The following is a 5,000-nucleotide window of genomic DNA, read 5'->3' on the forward strand; positions in this document are numbered from 1 at the left end:
GTCTGTTCTGGCGTGGCGCGGTGACCGTCGTGAGCGGAGCAAAACGTCAGCCATCTCAGCACCTTGGAACCCCCCGGGTGGCACAGGGCTGGATGGGGCTTTCGTATAGCAGGGACGGTGCTGCCTCACGCTTCGCTCGCTGTTCGCCGCTCGCCGCTCGCTCGCGCAACCTAAAATGGCCAGTTTTGGCCCGTTTTTGGGCTGTTTTGGCCTGTTTTTGGTCCGTTCTTGCGTGGCACGGCGACCGTCGTGAGCGGAGCAAAACGTCAGCCATCTCAGCACCCTGGAACCCCCCGGGTGGCACAGGGCTGGATGGGGCTTTCGTATAGCAGGGACGGTGCTGCCTCTCGCTTCGCTCGCTGTTCGCCGCTCACAGCTCGCTCGCTCAGCCAAAAATGGCCAGTTTTGGCCCGTTTTTGGGCTGTTTTGGCCTGTTTTTGGTCCGTTCTTGCATGGCGCGGTGACCGTCGTGAGCGGAGCAAAACGTCAGCCATCTCAGCACCCTGGAACCCCCCGGGTGGCACAGGGCTGGATGGGGCTTTCGTATAGCAGGGACGGTGCTGCCTCACGCTTCGCTCGCTGTTCGCCGCTCGCCGCTCGCTCGCGCAGCCAAAAATGACCAGTTTTGGCCCGTTTTTGGGCTGTTTTGGCCTGTTTATGGTCCGTTCTTGCGTGGTGCGGTGACCGTCGTGAGCGGAGCAAAACGTCAGCCATCTCAGCACCCTGGAACCCCCCGGGTGGCACAGGGCTGGATGGGGCTTTCGTATATAGCAGGGACGGTGCTGCCTCTCGCTTCGCTCGCTGTCCGCCGCTCGCCGCTCGCTCGCGCAGCCAAAAATGGCCAGTTTTGGCCCGTTTTTGGGCCGTTTTAGCCAGTTTTTGGCCTGTTCTTGCATTGCGCGGTGACCGTCGAGAGCGGAGCAAAACGTCAGCCATCTCAGCACCCTGGAACCCCCCGGGTGGCACAGGGCTGGATGGGGCTTTCGTATAGCAGGGACGGTGCTGCCTCTCGCTTCGCTCGCTGTCCGCCGCTCGCCGCTCGCTCGTGCAGCCAAAAATGGCCAGTTTTGGCCCGTTTTTGGGCCGTTTTGGCCAGTTTTTGGCCTGTTCTTGCATTGCGCGGTGACCGTCGAGAGCGGAGCAAAACGTCAGCCATCTCAGCACCCTGGAACCCCCCGGGTGGCACAGGGCTGGATGGGGCTTTCGTATAGCAGGGACGGTGCTGCCTCTCGCTTCGCTCGCTGTCCGCCGCTCGCCGCTCGCTCGTGCAGCCAAAAATGGCCAGTTTTGGCCCGTTTTTGGGCCGTTTTGGCCAGTTTTTGGCCTGTTCTTGCATTGCGCGGTGACCGTCGAGAGCGGAGCAAAACGTCAGCCATCTCAGCACCCTGGAACCCCCCGGGTGGCACAGGGCTGGATGGGGCTTTCGTATAGCAGGGACGGTGCTGCCTCTCGCTTCGCTCGCTGTCCGCCGCTCGCCGCTCGCTCGTGCAGCCAAAAATGGCCAGTTTTGGCCCGTTTTTGGGCCGTTTTGGCCAGTTTTTGGCCTGTTCTTGCATTGCGCGGTGACCGTCGAGAGCGGAGCAAAACGTCAGCCATCTCAGCACCCTGGAACCCCCCGGGTGGCACAGGGCTGGATGGGGCTTTCGTATAGCAGGGACGGTGCTGCCTCTCGCTTCGCTCGCTGTCCGCCGCTCGCCGCTCGCTCGTGCAGCCAAAAATGGCCAGTTTTGGCCCGTTTTTGGGCCGTTTTGGCCAGTTTTTGGCCTGTTCTTGCATTGCGCGGTGACCGTCGAGAGCGGAGCAAAACGTCAGCCATCTCAGCACCCTGGAACCCCCCGGGTGGCACAGGGCTGGATGGGGCTTTCGTATAGCAGGGACGGTGCTGCCTCTCGCTTCGCTCGCTGTCCGCCGCTCGCCGCTCGCTCGTGCAGCCAAAAATGGCCAGTTTTGGCCCGTTTTTGGGCCGTTTTGGCCAGTTTTTGGCCTGTTCTTGCATTGCGCGGTGACCGTCGAGAGCGGAGCAAAACGTCAGCCATCTCAGCACCCTGGAACCCCCCGGGTGGCACAGGGCTGGATGGGGCTTTCGTATAGCAGGGACGGTGCTGCCTCTCGCTTCGCTCGCTGTCCGCCGCTCGCCGCTCGCTCGTGCAGCCAAAAATGGCCAGTTTTGGCCCGTTTTTGGGCCGTTTTGGCCAGTTTTTGGCCTGTTCTTGCATTGCGCGGTGACCGTCGAGAGCGGAGCAAAACGTCAGCCATCTCAGCACCCTGGAACCCCCCGGGTGGCACAGGGCTGGATGGGGCTTTCGTATAGCAGGGACGGTGCTGCCTCTCGCTTCGCTCGCTGTCCGCCGCTCGCCGCTCGCTCGTGCAGCCAAAAATGGCCAGTTTTGGCCCGTTTTTGGGCCGTTTTGGCCAGTTTTTGGCCTGTTCTTGCATTGCGCGGTGACCGTCGAGAGCGGAGCAAAACGTCAGCCATCTCAGCACCCTGGAACCCCCCGGGTGGCACAGGGCTGGATGGGGCTTTCGTATAGCAGGGACGGTGCTGCCTCTCGCTTCGCTCGCTGTCCGCCGCTCGCCGCTCGCTCGTGCAGCCAAAAATGGCCAGTTTTGGCCCGTTTTTGGGCCGTTTTGGCCAGTTTTTGGCCTGTTCTTGCATTGCGCGGTGACCGTCGAGAGCGGAGCAAAACGTCAGCCATCTCAGCACCCTGGAACCCCCCGGGTGGCACAGGGCTGGATGGGGCTTTCGTATAGCAGGGACGGTGCTGCCTCTCGCTTCGCTCGCTGTCCGCCGCTCGCCGCTCGCTCGCGCAGCCAAAAATGGCCAGTTTTGGCCCGTTTTTGGGCCGTTTTGGCCAGTTTTTGGCCTGTTCTTGCATTGCGCGGTGACCGTCGAGAGCGGAGCAAAACGTCAGCCATCTCAGCACCCTGGAACCCCCCGGGTGGCACAGGGCTGGATGGGGCTTTCGTATAGCAGGGACGGTGCTGCCTCTCGCTTCGCTCGCTGTCCGCCGCTCGCCGCTCGCTCGTGCAGCCAAAAATGGCCAGTTTTGGCCCGTTTTTGGGCCGTTTTGGCCAGTTTTTGGCCTGTTCTTGCATTGCGCGGTGACCGTCGAGAGCGGAGCAAAACGTCAGCCATCTCAGCACCCTGGAACCCCCCCCGGGTGGCACAGGGCTGGATGGGGCTTTCGTATAGCAGGGACGGTGCTGCCTCTCGCTTCGCTCGCTGTCCGCCGCTCGCCGCTCGCTCGTGCAGCCAAAAATGGCCAGTTTTGGCCCGTTTTTGGGCCGTTTTGGCCAGTTTTTGGCCTGTTCTTGCATTGCGCGGTGACCGTCGAGAGCGGAGCAAAACGTCAGCCATCTCAGCACCCTGGAACCCCCCGGGTGGCACAGGGCTGGATGGGGCTTTCGTATAGCAGGGACGGTGCTGCCTCTCGCTTCGCTCGCTGTCCGCCGCTCGCCGCTCGCTCGTGCAGCCAAAAATGGCCAGTTTTGGCCCGTTTTTGGGCCGTTTTGGCCAGTTTTTGGCCTGTTCTTGCATTGCGCGGTGACCGTCGAGAGCGGAGCAAAACGTCAGCCATCTCAGCACCCTGGAACCCCCCGGGTGGCACAGGGCTGGATGGGGCTTTCGTATAGCAGGGACGGTGCTGCCTCTCGCTTCGCTCGCTGTCCGCCGCTCGCCGCTCGCTCGCGCAGCCAAAAATGGCCAGTTTTGGCCCGTTTTTGGGCCGTTTTGGCCAGTTTTTGGCCTGTTCTTGCATTGCGCGGTGACCGTCGAGAGCGGAGCAAAACGTCAGCCATCTCAGCACCCTGGAACCCCCCGGGTGGCACAGGGCTGGATGGGGCTTTCGTATAGCAGGGACGGTGCTGCCTCTCGCTTCGCTCGCTGTCCGCCGCTCGCCGCTCGCTCGTGCAGCCAAAAATGGCCAGTTTTGGCCCGTTTTTGGGCCGTTTTGGCCAGTTTTTGGCCTGTTCTTGCATTGCGCGGTGACCGTCGAGAGCGGAGCAAAACGTCAGCCATCTCAGCACCCTGGAACCCCCCGGGTGGCACAGGGCTGGATGGGGCTTTCGTATAGCAGGGACGGTGCTGCCTCTCGCTTCGCTCGCTGTCCGCCGCTCGCCGCTCGCTCGTGCAGCCAAAAATGGCCAGTTTTGGCCCGTTTTTGGGCCGTTTTGGCCAGTTTTTGGCCTGTTCTTGCATTGCGCGGTGACCGTCGAGAGCGGAGCAAAACGTCAGCCATCTCAGCACCCTGGAACCCCCCGGGTGGCACAGGGCTGGATGGGGCTTTCGTATAGCAGGGACGGTGCTGCCTCTCGCTTCGCTCGCTGTCCGCCGCTCGCCGCTCGCTCGTGCAGCCAAAAATGGCCAGTTTTGGCCCGTTTTTGGGCCGTTTTGGCCAGTTTTTGGCCTGTTCTTGCATTGCGCGGTGACCGTCGAGAGCGGAGCAAAACGTCAGCCATCTCAGCACCCTGGAACCCCCCGGGTGGCACAGGGCTGGATGGGGCTTTCGTATAGCAGGGACGGTGCTGCCTCTCGCTTCGCTCGCTGTCCGCCGCTCGCCGCTCGCTCGCGCAGCCAAAAATGGCCAGTTTTGGCCCGTTTTTGGGCCGTTTTGGCCAGTTTTTGGCCTGTTCTTGCATTGCGCGGTGACCGTCGAGAGCGGAGCAAAACGTCAGCCATCTCAGCACCCTGGAACCCCCCGGGTGGCACAGGGCTGGATGGGGCTTTCGTATAGCAGGGACGGTGCTGCCTCTCGCTTCGCTCGCTGTCCGCCGCTCGCCGCTCGCGCAGCCAAAAATGGCCAGTTTTGGCCCGTTTTTGGGCCGTTTTGGCCAGTTTTTGGCCTGTTCTTGCATTGCGCGGTGACCGTCGAGAGCGGAGCAAAACGTCAGCCATCTCAGCACCCTGGAACCCCCCGGGTGGCACAGGGCTGGATGGGGCTTTCGTATAGCAGGGACGGTGCTGCCTCTCGCTTCGCTCGCTGTTCGCCGCTCGCCGCTCG

This window comes from Musa acuminata, unplaced genomic scaffold (genome assembly GCF_036884655.1).
Source record: "Musa acuminata AAA Group cultivar baxijiao unplaced genomic scaffold, Cavendish_Baxijiao_AAA HiC_scaffold_662, whole genome shotgun sequence".
Taxonomy (NCBI): domain Eukaryota; kingdom Viridiplantae; phylum Streptophyta; class Magnoliopsida; order Zingiberales; family Musaceae; genus Musa; species Musa acuminata.